We start from the raw sequence: 16,998 nt of genomic DNA on the forward strand, positions 1-16,998 counted from the left end.
TGGTGAGAATTCTAAAGCACAATTAGTATTAATAGCCGCTGTAATTGACAAGAGCACTTTTGTGCCTTCTCTAAAATGCTTTGTGCCTTCCATTGAAAGCCACCACACATGTATGCGTAATCAGGAAACCTGTGGAGGACAGAGGACTAGTGTAATTAGAGTGACAGGTGACAGATTTAGCCTTTCAGATTAAGACCTAGAGTTAACACTGCTTTTATCCCCATTCCCTAATCTAGCGGCATTATTTGCATGACTATAACCCTCTCCAAGATTATGCAGATGTTCTATAGGACTGATATTTACTTTAAATATATGTCAAATATCAAAGAGCTAAAAGAGAAATTCAAATGCAATTTGTACTTACCAAGAGGTGGGTGGTTAAGGCCAGAGATACTATTTATCTTTCGATTTCTGCCCTTGTCTTATGACTCTCTGGGAAAATGCTATCCATAGGGGAAAAGTCAATAGTAAGCATGTGTTTGATGCCGTAGGAACCCGTTTTCTCCTTGCACCTTCTGAAGGAATGAGTCAGTGGTGATTTTCTGGTATGACCCAGCTGCACTCAAATGCTCCATGAAATGGTTTCATAATCTAAAGGAATTATTCTCACTGATTTTTAAGCCTCCCCATTGCCTTGCTCTATTGATTTATGTAGTAACGCTCTTGAGATAAATGGTATGTCCCACCTGAATAAAATAACAATTCTTGGAATAGAAGAAAGATAGAGAAGTTTGGGGGAATGTAAGAGAATTCAAGTCAAGAGTAGAGACTGGAAGATAAGAATTCTGGAAAGGTGATTACTCACAAGGTGGGATGGAGAATAGAAAGACCCCTGAAAGGGACGAGACTTCCTTTGGGGCACTAATGCTTTTCTGCACCCGCACAGCAAAACTGGAGCATCCAAGAAACATTTCAGGCCATCACCCTGAGGGTTTTACTTTTGTTTGCTTATTTTCTTGTTGACCTGATTATTTCAATGAAAACCCTATCCAAGGTGGTTTTTGTATGTTTATTTCTTTCCTGTTCTAGCAATGAGTTCATAGGATCTGGTCAAATAGACTGCTTTGTGATTTTTTTTTTCTTCTAAGATTTTATTCAGTTATTTGACAGACAGAGATCACAAGTAGGCAGAGAGGCAGGCAGAGAGAGAGAGGAAGGGAAGCAGGCTCCCTGCTGAGCAGAGAGCCTGATACAGGACTCGATCCCAGGACTCTGAGATCATGACCTGAGCCGAAGGCAGCGGCTTAACCCACTGAGCCACCCAGGCGCCCCTGCTTTGTGATTTTTAAGACACCTAGAGAAGACAGCAGGAATGAGAGTCATGTCTTGGATGAATATAGCAGTCCTTTCTAAATATTTCCAGCTCTCTATCTTGTAGGTACATGGTAGGATTATGCTTTCTGTTCCTCTAGTGGTTGGATGGAGCCATGCACCAGCCCAGGCCAATGAGGGGTAAGTGAAAGCAATGTTTGTCTTTTCTAGTCTGGAATGTCTCATTCGTGGTGCAAGACTGTCCAGAGCTTCCTTTGGCCCTGGCACCATGGCAAACCAGATTTGGGGGAAGTGGGAGCGGCTGCTCCATCTGCCTATATCCCTGAATGACTACAATGACAAATGACACGAACTCCTTTATTGACCTAGGATGGGTGTACGTTGTGAATGACCTCTATGGCTCTAAGTCCCTGAGCTTTCAGAATTGCTTACTAGAGCATATTTTAGCCTATTCTGATATATGTAATCAGAGCTTTGCGCAGTGGCAGTATCATAGCCAATGAGGTTTATTCAAGGTGCGATTATTGCTAATTGACATATGTAATCAGTTTGAGACCTAGTTTGATGCACAACTGCAAGGATTGTTCTGGCTACAGAAGTCTGTCTTAGGGTTTTCCAGGGAAACTGATTACACTGTGTGTGTGTGTGTGTGTGTGTGTGTGTGTGTGTGTGTGTATGTAAAGAGATTTATTATAAGAAGTTGGCTCACATGATTATGGAGGCTGAAAAATCTTAAAAATCTACGGCCACCAAGCTGGCAACCCAGGAGATCCAAAGATATCATTCTAGTTTGAGTCCAAAAGCTTGAGAACCAGGAATGCCAATGGTGTAAATTCTGGTCTGAAAGCCAGCAGGTTTGAGATCCAAGAAGAGCCAATATGTTGATTTAGTCTGAAGGTAGGAAAAGACCCAAGTCTCAGCTCAAGCTCTCAGGCAGAAGGTCCCATTCATTCAGGCTTTTTGTTTTTTTTTCAGGCCTTCAACTGATTGGGTGAGACCCATCTGCATTAGGGAAGGCAATCTGCTTTATTCCACTTACCAATTCAAATGTTAATCTCATCCTAAAACACCCTTACAGACACACTAAAAAAAAAAAATAAAATAAAATAAAGTTTGACCAACTATCTGGGCACTTATGGCCCAGGTGATTTGAGACACAAGATTGAGTGTTATGAGATGCATTTGAGGCATGGCAGGAAACAAATTCATTCTACGGTGAACAAATATAGGAGCTAAGACAGAGTGATGGAATCGGGTGTTAAAATCAGCCCATTTAGCCAATGAGACTCCAAACACCATTTCAGCGTAGGAGGGACAAATGCCCTTGGCTTATCTGTAAAAGTCTCACTACATAACTGCCCCTATTCTGATGCCAGTGTGTGTTTCCAGCTTGTACTTTCCCAGGGTACACAGGGTTTATCTAGCTCTGATCTTGGATTTGTTCTTTCCTGTGTTCTTTTTGAAGGATGGGAAAGGTCTTTATCTCCCTCTTAGAAAGTCTGGCTCTTTGGATCTTAAAGTTGACTTTCTGGCAAAAGGTTGTCAAGAGGACAATTGCCTGGGAAAACAGATCAACCCAACTGTACATTGGAGTGTCCATCTCACAGATCACTACACCTATCAGCTATGGTTATTCTCACTTTCCTTACACATAATCCCACTAGTCTCCAAAGAGAGGTTGGCTTTCTGTGAACTTGAATGTCAAAAGAAGAGTTAACTCTGAAGACTCATGTTAGGCTCCAAAGGCATAAGGCAAGAAGCGTGTGGAATCAAAAATTGCATTGAAAAATACTTTAAACTCACTGGGACATATAGCAAATCTGTTTTGGGGCATACAGTATGAGACCTTAATGAGTCCAGAATGTCCATATTCTCCTTGAAGTGTTGGACTCATGGTTTCTTGAACAGATCTTGAATTTCTTGAGAAATAGTTGGCTTATGTGTAGAGACCACATTATATTAAAATTTTTATTTATTTATTTATTTATTTATTTATTTATTGCTCCCTGAGCACATTCAATGGACTGTGTGGAAACTGCATGTTCGTAGGTGGGGATTCTAGTGGTCTGCCTGTTATATAAGGCCACATTGGCATAAAAGAAGATCAATTTAGAAGCCAGTGTGGACCAGCACATGAAATTTCAAAATTCTTGGCATTCTTTGGTAGACTTCTGCCCATCTTAGATGTCCCGGAAGGTCACCAGAGCAGCAACCTCAAGGAACCACTCCAGTGGCAGATTTTCAATGATTAGCTTTGAGCTCAGCTTCTTGTTAAGTGAAAGTGATTAAAAAGGATTTCAAGCATGCAGCCCATGACGGCTGAAAGTGGCAGATGGTGTGAGCTAGTACATTATGTCAAGGAATCCATGTACATTTTTGCAACCATTTACAGCTCTTGGTACATATTAATACTCCCAGAACGCTGTCATCACAGGAGCCTGGACAGCTGACCCTTGTCAAATGTGCCATTTCTTTTTCATTTCCAAAAGGCTTCGTTTCAGTTGTATTTTTTTTACCCTCTTCTAGGAGAATCTTGTTTGGAGGTTTATTTTTTTTTTTACTTATTTTTTAATTTTTTTTTTTTTTTTTTAAGAATTCAAGGCATTCAGAATTACTCTTTAAGTGTCTCTTGTTTTACCTATGTCTCATTTGTCTGGGGTAGATGTTGGGGGCTGGGGAAATTTTACTGCCTGGCTGTTCTATCTATCATAAGTGACACCCCCTCCCCCCAAATAGGACCTCAGGGAAGACAGAGGCAATGTAGGTTTGTGAATTTCAGTTTATCAGCCCTATAGGCACTGTAGTAGTGGAAGCACACACATTTTGGTAGAACAGGTAGTTCTAATCAAACTGCCTAATCCAGGTGGGTCCTAGTGTGCTGCTCTATTTGCAGATGAAAAGGTCTAAAGCCTGAGCTTGTCTTGACCCAGTGAAAAGATCCAAGCCTAGCCACTGCTTACTCACACTATCATTTTTGGAGCAATAGCCTTCATTTGCAAAATGTCTGGCAATACTGTAAAAATGTCCCTACCTTGGTCTAACATCTAGCTCATCTCTTACTTCACACAAAGCTGTTTTGCCAGTTGGGGCAGTTTTGCCAATGGACTTCCTTGAGTGTGACCACCCTTTCTCATACTTGACAAACCAGGAAGCCTGAGCCAATCAGCAGAGCCTGCTCTCTCTCCGTGGTTGGGGTACAAGCAGGGCATTGGTGATGGTAATCAATTTCCAGGGCATTTCTTTGGATTTTGTGAGCTGTTCAGGTTCTAGCCATAGGACTACTGTGGCCATGGTAGGGGGAAGGGCTTCTGGGCAACCAAGAGAAGAAGATGAAGCTGTCGTGCTTTCAGAGTGACACTAGAAAGTCACTCTCTGCTGGAAGGTGGCACTGGGAGACCTCAAGGGGGCTGATTCGTAGGTTGGTTAAGCAACCATGAGGATCTGTCATAATATTTGGGGAGAAACCCCCAAGCAAAGGCTGGACTTCAAATAACTCGAGCATATAGGGACTTGGATTCACTGTAGTTTGCATACGAAAAGAAAAATACTTTGGCTGGTACCAGGTCCTTCTACCTTTCTCCGCAGCTTCTATCTGGTCCAGAACTCATTCTCATGTCTTCTCTCCTCGAGCTCATCTCATTTTAACAATAGTCATCTGTAGTCTCTGGAAGGGTCTACATAGCAGAACAAATTAGTCATGAATAAGACTGGACAGCCCAGACCTTGTGAAATGTACTAATGGCTGGCTCTTCTGTGGCTGCCTTTTGAAACCTGGGTGACAGGATGACACCCAGTGGGTGAAAAGAGTGTTTTTCTCTGAAGGAAATGAATGTTCCCACTGTCAATCATCCAGGGAAGTGATTAATCTCGGGCAGAAAGTGAGAAAGCTTTGTATGCCATGGCAGAAATGAAGGTTGTAAAGTTACAGTGCTCATCAGGGGTATTAACTGTTGTAACTGTGTTACCTGGCAGGTCCCACGGGAAATGGATCAGGGTGGTCCTATTTAGCTAGTGCATTGTGAGAGGGTGGAGCCCTGAGAAGTGGAGGTAAATCATGAGCCCTCAGGGCAAATCCAAGATAGAAAAGAAAGAGTTGGCTGACAAACAGCAGAGTCTCCTCCAGTTTGCAGCCCACCAGCCCTGACAATGAGCAGATAAGCACTTGAGCATCTCTGTTCAGTAGATACCTATTGGATTATCTGTTCCTTAACTCTTACTTCCACCCGGCAATTCTAATGACCAGAGAACCTGACAGCAGCTCCTTATCTGGTTTTACCTGGGAAGCAAATGGAGCTCATTGGAAAACAGGTCACCTTTCTTCCTCCACTCTCTAGGGAGTCCAGATCCCACTTCTGAGTGTCCAGGGCCTGCGTTACTCACAGATGAGTAAGGTGACTTCATGCCCATGCATGAAGATTTCAGCCTTACTGCAAAGCCCTGCTTTAAGCAAAATTATCTTCCCTCTATTATTAGTTGCCTAGAACCCCTATGTTATTTCTATGGGTTAAGCATTATGTTTCCAAGAATCCCCTATAAAAATGAAAATATCTACAAATGGGTAGGATACTCAAGTGTTGTCAGCTATGCACGCAGTGCTGGGAATAAGTTTAACCCTGAGTTTCCGCATATGGGCCCTGGTGGTGCGGAAGATGGTTGTAGGTGGTACCCACGCAGTCTAATCCAGGATCCTGTTTTATTTTATGTTGTTTTTCGTGGCAGTCACTTTTTGTTTAAGGCAAGTAGGCCTACTGATCAATGGTACAGATACAAAATTCATTTTAAATAAACTTAGGTATCTAACGTAAATAGAGTTTAAATTTTTAGAAAGGCAACTTGAAGAAAATGATTATGTACATTGCAGATAGGTGGACATGGGCATGGAAAGTAGTCTGAATGATTCAAAGTTTGGGGGAATGCTGGTGTACCCCCATCTTATTTCCATAGATGCACCCCCATAATGAGGGTGTGTGAGTCAGAAGCAAGGTTGTGAGTTCTTGGCATTGACAAATTGAATAACTGAGCAATTATGGGTGCTGGGAACAGCTGGAAGGGGCGTAGGAAAGGGATTGGTTTATCGGGGGGCCGGGTGGACTAGTGGGTGAGACTCCAGTTCTCACTCTGGCTCTGTCAGGACTGACAAGCAGGGGACAAGGTCCTAGGTGACCATTGTTTCATCCCCCTCTCTAAAGGGTGAAAGCCCAGAGAACGGGGCTGGGCAGAGCAGCGTTTGTCCGTAGGCTTCCTCTCCACGGGCAAAGAACTTACAGTGAAGCAAAAGACCATCCCCTGGGATGTCCTTCCAGAAGAAGAGCCTAAGAATGACAGATGACATTGGAGGCTAACACAGAGTCCAGACCTGAGGCAGGGTCATGCTTCCAAGAACAGGACTGAGAAATTCCCAAAAGGCCTGGGGATATGACCAAGGGTGTTTTGATCTTAATTATGACTGGGAGGGCCCTTGAAATGGCTCTCCTGACCTTGGAGGGTAGTGACCCTGGGATTTTCAGAACTTGATTCCCTCAAGGACCAGTTAGTGGCTTTAAAGAGCTGGATAGTCTGTTGCATGAGAGCAGGCACTGGCTCGTCTTGCTCACCAGCCTCCTGAAGCCCGTGGGCACAGAGTTGGATCCCAGCAAGCATTTTCTGATGAATGAATGAGTGAATGAATGAATGCAAATATATCAATCTAAGCTGAGTTACATGATCTTGAGGAGATAGTCCCCCTCTCTGAGCCTCCATGTTTTCATTTGTAAAGTAAAATTACACAGTTGGCTAAATCATACCCTCAGTTTGGTTTGCCTTGTAAGGCTCTTGTGTGATCAGATAAACACCACTGATAATAATAGTTTATTTATGGAGGGCATACGGCATGCCAGGAACTGAGCTGAGATCTTGCCATGCATTCATCTATCCCAGTTACCCCTACGAGGGCAGCACCCTCTTTAGGACAGCTACAACATTAGTAGGGCCCAGTACAAAAAGAAAATGTGAGACTCTTTGTTAAAAAATTACTAAGAATTTCAAGATAGGGACAACAGAGCGCTAAACCATGTACAAGCCCCTTTAAACGTGGGGTTCTATGCAACTGCAGATGTCCCCCATCTATGAATGAAGCTGGCCTTATTACTGTTTCCCATTTGCAGATGATTTAACCAAGGTATAAAGCAGTTCCCACTCTTACAAGGTCACTGGCTATGAAGAGGCACACGGGATTCATTTCCTGGCAGTTTGAATCAAGATGGCAGTTCTGTGGCCACTAGTCTCTAGTACATTTCTGTGAAGACAATGCAAGCAGGAAAAGGAGCTACATAGAGTGTGATTTTCTTCTCACCAACAGGGTCAGCCCTATGAATAAAGACCCTAAAAGACCTGTGAGATGAAGAAGTTCTGGGGATCTAATATATAGCATGGTATGATAGTGAATAATACTGTACTGTACACAGGAAATTTTCTAAGACAGTAGATCTGAAGTGTTCTTACCACACATGGATCCAAAAAGATAACTACGAGGAGACGATGTGTTAATAAACACATTGTGTTAATCATTTCACAATGCATAGTTATATTTAATCATCACCTTGTGTGCTTTAAAAAAAATCATGTTGGGGCAACCTGGGTGTCTCAGTCAGTTAAGTGTCCGACTCCTGGTCATAGCTCAGGTCTTGATCTCAGAGTTATGAGTTCAAGCCATGCGTTGAGCTCCAAGCCACTTGGCATGGAGCCTACTTAAAAAAAATCATGTTGTTCAACTTAAATATATGTAGTTTTTATCTGTCAATCATACCTCAAAAAATCTGGCAGTGGGGGGACAAGAAGAAGAAGCTACAACAATAAGGAAATTTCTGGAAACTACTTTCTGTCAGAAGCATTAGCTGCCACCAGTGGGCCTGGCCTATAAGGGCTCCTAATTCCCACACAAAGCACTCTCTCCTCACACTGTCTTCCACCCTCATTTAGGGACCATAAACATTGCGACAGGTACTGATTGGTTTGAGGCCATCAACATGAGTTTACAAAAGAGGAGGTCATGCCTAATCAGCATGATTAATATCACCTGTGATGTGTGCTCGCAGCTGCGCGCAGGAACGAAGGCACTAGAAGGGCTCTGAGGAAGGAACGAAGGCACTTGGGCTCTGAGGAAGGCTCTCAGTCCTGAAGACAGGCAAAGTGGTGGGGATAAAATTGGGAACTGGCTGCGTTCTACTGAGGACAGAGCCAGCCTCTCAAAGGCTCCTGTGAAGCCAGTAGATGAGAAGTCCTGATTCACCTTTCATGGAGAATTCTTCAATCACTCACTCCACCGGCTCCCAGGGGAATGCAGACTGCCCCTCCAATTCTCTTGCACTTTGTTTGGGAAAGGGGAGCACTGTATTCAGAGAAATCAAATCCCAAGTGTGGTCACAGCAGATGTCTAGAACCTAACTCCTACCCCAAGACTCCTTTGAAGTCAGTGAACAATGCCATTAATCCAAGTTGAGAACAGTGGACGTTTACTATCACAGCTGAATGGAGACTACCCTACAGGCAGGTGGTGTAGGTTAGATTTCTTCACGTCTCTCCTTACACTGAGAGGGATTTGGTCAGTTATCTTAAAGGCAGAAGAGGTGGGATGGACACACATCTGTGCCTAGACCAGGACTCAGCGAACTTCTGTGAAAGGCCAGATAGTAAGTATTTTAAGCTTGTGGGTTCTATGATCTATGTGTCAACCAGTCAGTTCTGCTGGTTCGGTGGGAAAGCAGCCACAGACAATATGTAAATGAATGAATGTGTCTGTGTTCCAATAAAACTTTATTTATTTTTTAGAAATATTTATTTTTGAGAAAGAGAGAGAGAGAGAGCGTGCATGCGTGCATGTACAAGTGGGGGAGGGACAGAGGAAGAGAGAGAGAGAGAGAGAATCTCAAGTAGACTCCCCACCGAGCACGAGCCTGATAGGGGGCTTGATCCCAAGACCCTAAGATCATGACCTGAACTGAGACCAAGAGTTGGATGCTCCAAGAGTGGATTGAGCCACCCAGGTGTCCCTCCAGTAAAACTTTATAAGAATAGGTGATGAGCTGGGTTTGACCTGGGTCCATAATTTGCCAGCCCATCGTCTAGGCTTTCCTTTGGGAGCTCTCAAGGTTGAATGCCCCTGAGGATTGCTGTAGATAGATTTATGGAGACAATAGTGGTTTAAAGGATTTTCTAAAGATGACTTTGATTATATGTAATTTGGAAAGACTTTGTTCCCAACCCTAGTCTAACATGCTGTTATATGTGAATTTTTTTTTTTTTTTTTTTTAATGTGTGAGAGAATTGGGTACCAGGGAGGTTAGGTAATTTGTCCAAGGGCATCCCACTAGGGAGGGATGGAGCTGGGATTCAAACTCTCAGTGTATTTTTGGAACTTCTCACAAACAACAAGAATTGACTGATAGAGATGACCTATCTTTCAGGACAGTGGTTCACATAGCCTACTACTCAGGTCCCTGATAGAAGCTTTGGCATTTTTGTGACAGGATTAGGGGGAAGGAGTAAAGGGTGGCATTCACCAGGAGAGGCAATATTAGTCCCCACCCCCCACTCCAATTAGTTCCTGTCCTCCTCCACCTCCATTCATCCCCACCTCCCTGTAATATAAATCCTTTGAAATATGATACTGCTTTCAGTAGACCTGGACATTTTTATTAGATGTCAGGATCCTATTTGGCCAAAGTCATGGGACTTACATTTCTTGACCAAGTATGATGTCATTGAGAAGTTCATGTTCTTGACATTGTTCGAGAGTCCTGTTAAAAAAGCCAAATCTGTTTTTATGGGCTCTCACAGCAGGGAAGAAACCATGGTAATGCATAGCCATATCAATTAGAAGTGGATTAATTAAGCAATAAGACAGGAGCAGCAGTGCATTTCAGAGAGGTTATTGCATGGCTCAGAGAGTGCTGCTGAGGCATCCAGCCAAAAGTCGAGTGACTTCCACTGGCCACGGCATTTCAGCCATCCAAGACGTGTAATGTTCTCCCAGAAACAGTATCCTCTGCCATCCATTTCCACTGTGAGAAAGAAAAAGACCCTCTTATTAACTAGGTGTTATTAAGCATGGGCAAATTGACAGCCATTTCATTCTTTCATAATTATGATTAATGGCCTTCCCAATGAAGTCATCGTCTGCTATCCCAAAGCCAATTGGTCCCCTTTGGGACAGTGTCACCAAGTCATGGTTAATGTTCCTAGAAGCATGGAACGTGTAGAGTTTCACAAACTCTGGGGAGGGAGGGTGAGCCCTAATTGCTTTTGGGGACTGTTTGCACAGGAAGCAAGCCTCTTCTTGGGGAAGTAAACTCTGCAGAAGCGAAGGCAGGTGGGGATGCATGGACATAGTAGTGGGAGAAGCAGAGGCAAGAAGAGGCGGAGTATCAACTGCCACTAGCCTTTACCCCATGCTTAGCTCTCTATGAGGCACATTCATATGGATCTTTCATTTGAACTCTTAAGTAATTCTTTGGAGTGACTGAATGCTGTTCTTACTATAGATGATAAAACAGGCTCAGAGAGGTTAGACAACTGGCTTGATGTCACAGAGCTATTGACTGGCAAAGTTGGCATTCCACCTGAGGGGTTTGGACTAGTGCCTATCTTGTTCTGTGCGCAGAACTGTGGACCATGAGCAACAGCTATGGTGCTGGGCAAATACATGAATTTGATTAATAGGAAATCATGGAATACTTCTCCTCCTGCCCCTCTCCTTCCCCTTCCTTCCTCCTCCTCTGCTAGTCCTTAGTCCTTTTCTTCCTCCTCCTTCTTCCTCTTCTCCTCCTTCCTCTTCCCCTTGTCCTCTTCCTCCTCCTCTTCTTTCTTTCCTCTTCTCTTTCTCCTCCTCCTCCTCCTTCTCCTTCTTTTGTACTAGATTTTCCAGAAATTCAAAGAGGAAGCATTAGATTACAGATAAAGTTATGGTCTGAACTGTGCCCCCTACCCCCCCCCCAACTTATATGTTGAAGTCCTAACCCCCAGTATCTCAGAATGTGACATACATTCCAAAGATACTTTGGAGAAAGTATCTTTGAAGAAGTAATTAAGCTAAAATGAGGAAATTAGGGTCAATTCTGACCCAGTATGACTGGAGTTCTTGTAAGAAGAGGAAATGAGGACATAGACACAGAAGAAAGACCAGATGAAGACTCAGAGAGAAAATAGCTATCTCTAAGCCAAGAAGGCAGACCTCAAAAGGGACTAACCTACTGATACCTTGATCTTAGACTTCTATCCTCCAGAACCATGAGAAAATAAAATTTTGTTATTTGAGCAACCTAGTCTGTAGTACTTTGTTACTGTCATCCTAGCAAACTAAAATATAGATGGAAGTGAAATATAACCCAAGGTAAAATGTGGTCAGAGCTAGAAGAAAGGGAAAATAAAATAGATGAAATACAATAAAAATCATTTTTGAGGTAGGCATTCAGGCAATAGGTATCCAGATTTTAAATATTCATACTCCTTGATCTGGATATTCCATATTTAGAAATTTGGCCTAAATAATCAGATACACTTAAAATGGTGATGAATGCAGGATCCCAGATAATTGGGAACTATCTATCTTTCCATGGGCAGAGAACTGGTTGAACAGAGTACGGTACACAGATGCCATTGGATATAATGAGCCATTGAAAAGGACAAGATAGATCCAATAGTACTGATACGACAGATGTCTATAATCTATTGTTAAATTTTGAAAAAAGAAGATTCCATTTATATGTATTTACATTTATGAAACATCTAGAAGGATACACACCAAGTGTTTACAGTTTCTTCCTCTGGGCAGGTGACCATTGAGGGGGACTTTGACTTCCTACTTGATGCAAGTTTGGAAGAAGAAAGATGAATTCTGATAGGAGGATAGTTTTCTAAACCTCACTACTAAATCATGTCCTACTCTCCTCACAGCAGTGGTTCTGAGAACTGAATGAATGCATGTTTGGAACAATAAAACAAAGCAAAAATAGCCAGCCTTTACCAAATGCTGCTTTAAGTGCTTTGTATGAAAGAATTCATTCAGTTCTCCCGACAGTCCTGTAAGGTAGGGAAACATTGTGATTTATAGTAAGATACACACGTGCGCGCGCACACACACACACACACACACACACACACATATACTTGGTCTTTGCTCTGTTTCTGGTGCAGGACTCATAAAAACCTTGGAATTTCCTGAGTGACTGAGTCTTTTGTTATGTTAACGAGGTGACTTTTAGAGCACACCTAAGGATGGGGGCTGGTAGCCTGTGGAGCCAATCATGGGATCAGAGGTTTGGAACTTTCAGCACCTCCCTCCACCCCCATTCTAGGGAGGGCAGAGGGGCTGAACATTGAGTTCTATCACCAGTGGCCAATTATTTAATGAATCATGCCTATACAATGAAGCCTCCATAAAAACCCAAAAGCACGAGGTTCAGAGATCTTCCAGGTTAGAGAAACAAAATGCTTCCTGGTGCCAGGGGGCTGGGGCCCAAACTCCGCAAGGGCAGAAGCCCCTTTGTTTGGGTCCTTGCCCTAAGTATCTCTTCATCTGCCTATTGATTCATATCCTTTAATATCCTGTGTAATAAATTGGTAATCCAGTGAGTAAATGAGTTTTCTGAATTCTGTTAATGGCTCTAGCAAAATAATGGAATCCAAGGCGGGGATCATGGGAACCTCTGGTTTATAGCCAATCTGTCAGAAGCCAGCCTAGCCTTGGGACTGGTGACTACCATGGAGTGCGGTATTGTAGGACTGCAGAATCTAATGCCATCACCAGATAGATAGTGTCAGAATGGAGTTGAATTGTAGGACACCCAGCTGCTGTCTGAGAATTGCTTGGTGCGGTTGGTTGGGGGGTGGGGAGATCTTCCTCTTCACATGGGAATTGGTGACCAGAACTGTTAGGTAGGTACTGATATGAACGTCAATTTACAGATAAGGATACCAAGGTCCAGAGGATAAATAAGTAGGTTGCCCAAGAAGACAGAGCTAACTGATGGCTAAACTGAGATTTGAATCTAGGTCATTTAGTTCAGAAATTGTTATCATAGTTAGGATGATGTCATCTCTTTTAAGAGAATTTTATAATACAGTGTGTATTTATCCTGGGTACAGGATGGAGATGGTCATGATGATAGATGCTTCTGCTTACATATGCCAGACAATTTGTTCTTTGCCTGTATTATCTCATGTAATCTTAACAGCAACCCGAAGAAGGCCATAAAATTCATATTCCCATTTTTCAGATGAGAAAGGTGAGGCTCAGAGATATGAAGTAGTTTGTCCAAAGTTCCACAGATGGTACATAGTGAAACTGCAACAGGATGGCCTCCTGGGCAGCTAGCCAGCTTCAGGGATACCATGAATGTACCCTCAATGTCTAAATTAAGTTGAAATCAGGAGTGACTGAAATCAGTGGCCGCTTGAAGCATGAATAGATGGACTCCACTTTTCTTGGAGTTATGGGCTTCTCCCCGCTCTATGGGTCATGCATTTCATGGATCTCACCCCAAAACAGGCAGTTTAGTGAGCCTGATGGGGTGGGCTATTTCAGCAGGAACCAGTGTAGATCAAGGACCATGGGCAGAAGTGCTGTAGAAACCTCCTGGGCTTTGGAACACTCTGATGGCTGAAGAGAGAGCCCCAGTAATGACTGAGATTGACTTTCCTACTGACCTGCTGGGATGGGGTCTTGTAGTCACATTTCAGTTGATTAAAAAAAAAAAAATAAAGAAGGGGGTGCCTGGGTGGTGCAGTGAGTTAAATGTCCCTTGGTTTCAGCTCAGGTTGTGATCTCAGGGTTTTGAGATCCAGCCTAACATCCAGCTCTGTGCTGAGTGCCCAGTCTGCTTGAATTTCCCTTCCTCTCTCCCCTTGCACCTCCCCCTCCCCCATGCTTGAGCTCTCCATCCCTCTCAAATAAATAAATTAATTTTTAAAAAAAAGGAAAGAAAGAAAACACCATTTTTCTAGCATGCCAGATCTTGTGGGAGATGTATACCCATTATATGCAGCCTACCTGCCATTCCCCAAGTGCCATTTTCATCCTGCCAGCCCTGGGGCTTTGTGTAAACTCTTCACTCCACAGATCTGCTCTCTGTACCTTTTCTATTTTTAAAGTCCAAGCCATTCCTTTCTCTTCAAATCTCAAGAGTTCTTAGCTATTCCAAAGGTTAACATTTCTCACCTTCCTTGTCTAATCATCCTTAAACCTTTTGATGACTTGCTCACAGTTTTACTACTTTCTATCTTGTAGCATCATGATGTGAGTAAGTGATTCCTCTGGCACTCACCCAAACACCTATGACCCATAGGAAGAAAGGATTCATTCATTCCCTTTATTTGTATCCATTGCATCTCTCTTTATTTTGTTTTGTATCTTTCCGGTGCCTCAAAGTTTATACACTGATTTAAAAAGAAGATGGGACTTCTTTCATTCTCAGAGTTGGCTGGAAGCTCCATTTTTCCTTCCTACCCCAATCTCTGGACTTATTTTCTTGTTAATATAATTATGGTATTTATTGGACACTTACTATGTGCCACCTAATGCTAAGTGCCTTAAGGCACACTTCTGTTTCTGAAAACAACCCTGATATAAATATCATCATGAGATCAGAGATTTTATAAATGAGAACACTGAGATCAGAGACAATCAACAAAATATGTGTAGAATAAAAGGTGAGCTCATGCAAGGTCATATGTCTAGAATATAGTAGAACCAGTACAGGGAGCCAGCTCAGCCTTCATCTTTGCACTTTCTTTCCTCCTTGAAGATGTTGGACCCAGTGCAAAATAAAAATGTGGGGTCCCCTATTAAAAAAAAAATTAAAATGTCAAGATGGCTACAATGCAATGTTAAACCAAGTGTGGGATCTTTCTAAGTGTGGGGTCCTATGTGACTGTAGAGGTACCATGCTCATGAAGCCACCCCTTCCTCTTTGGTCACTATGACCCCTTCTCATCCTAAGAAATCGAGCCCAAACCATTGGGCCTACCTACCTTGAAAACTTGCCTCTTTCTGGATTTCTGGGATGTAGCACCTGTTTGACTTTCCATCCTTCAAACTTGCTGCTGTCTTTTGTGTTCCAGGTATAGGTACTTGAAGGATGGGCAAGTTAGAAAGGACATCTGCACTGGCGATGTGGGGTGGGGAAAGAGATGAAGAGGCAGGGTGATCATGGATTGTGTGAGTGTGGGGTCCTTCTCAGAGGTGCCAATGGTGAAGTTGAGTAGGAGGTAGACGTGCTCCATTGAAGGATAATTTGGGATATGACAAGAATGAAGTTGCTGTATGACACTGGTTTGGTAGATCAAGGACGAGAAGGACCATCGTCATAACACTAAGTAAAATCGCTACCTATGAACAACTACTGGAGACCAAGCTCTATGCCAAGACCTTTATATACTTAAAATTTTTTTTATTCTCACAAAAATTCTCTGGGGCAAATAATATTAATAATTGTTAATATTTATATGGGAGGAAAGTGAGTCTAAAATCCCTGAGAAACTTGTCTAAACTTGCAGGTGCCCATGCTGGCATTGGCACTTGGGTCTTTGTATTCTGTAGGGTTTGAGGTGTTCTATAGGGTTTCAGTAACGTCCTTGAAAGAGGCAGACTTTTGGTGGGGGAAATGTTGAGATGCTTGCTACTGAGAAGAGTTATCTACTTTCCTCTTCTCCTTGTCCCCATAGGCCTTGAGGAACTCTAAATAGCACCTCTTCCTGCCCTCTCTAATGAGCTGGTTTAAAATAGCTTCTCCTGTGTGGCACAATGGCTCCCGGTCATGGGGCTGGTGGCGGGGAAAGTAATCCAGTGAGGAAGTAGTTCTTCTCTTGATGTTTTGTCAGGGAAGGTGATACCTGAGTCCAAAGCTGAGTAATTAAAAAGCCTCTTAACGCCACTTGAAATCAAGTGGCTCATAGGCAACATGCTGAGTCTTCCATCCTCTGGGCTTGGGGTAATGATTGTCTTTTAATACCAGTCTCAATTGTAGTTTGAATCTCCCAAGAGGCAAATAGAATAAAAATAAGAAAATCTTTAAAAAAGTAGAAACTAATAAAAACCCACCCCCAATAATTCTATGCTTCAATTATGTATCCTCTAATTTTGTATCCCACCTTACGATTTGAACTTGAAAAGCAAACCCCAAGCCCAAAACAATATATACTCCTTTGGAATGTACCTTGGCTTTAAGTCAACATGAATTTTTTCATGTAGAGCAAAATCTCCTATTTACTCAAATAGCATAAAGTTCATTGCATCTCATTGAGAATTCACATTGAATTTATGTGTCTACACCAGCAAGTTATCATGAATTCAACATACTTGAGTAGTAATTTGCCTCCTTGGGTGTGTCCAGAGTCTTTTCAAGTCATTCCAGATGGACTCCCTTTTTCCTGGAGGTGAGGAGATATTGGCATGAATTGAGGATCTGGCCAGGAAGGTGAAGGTTCATCCACTTTCCTGCAGGGGCTATTGGTCTTACTTGGTGGCTACTTTTGAGTAGATGCACAGCACCACCTGATGAGTGTGTCCATGGAGACTTATTTCTTCCTTAAATGGTTTCCGCTCATACTCTTTCCCCCATCATCCGAGTCAAAATAATAATAATAAACCATTTTTTTGAGTGTTTGCCAAGAGTGAAACACAGTGCTAAACACTTCGAATATATTTTACTTACCATATCTCATATAGCCTTTGCACCACCTGGTGCATTATTT

General features: G+C 42.6%; 1 non-coding gene across 1 annotated transcript; it reads left to right on the forward strand.

Annotated features, from left to right (window-relative positions):
* Positions 1 to 1,742: 1,742 nt before the first annotated feature.
* On the forward strand, positions 1,743 to 1,876 carry LOC116866001. The gene has a single exon (XR_004382296.1). It is a non-coding gene; the product is annotated as a U4 spliceosomal RNA (small nuclear RNA).
* Positions 1,877 to 16,998: the final 15,122 nt, after the last annotated feature.

Source organism: Lontra canadensis, unplaced genomic scaffold (assembly GCF_010015895.1).
Source record: "Lontra canadensis isolate GAN:19392208 unplaced genomic scaffold, GSC_riverotter_1.0 scaffold8, whole genome shotgun sequence".
Taxonomy (NCBI): domain Eukaryota; kingdom Metazoa; phylum Chordata; class Mammalia; order Carnivora; family Mustelidae; genus Lontra; species Lontra canadensis.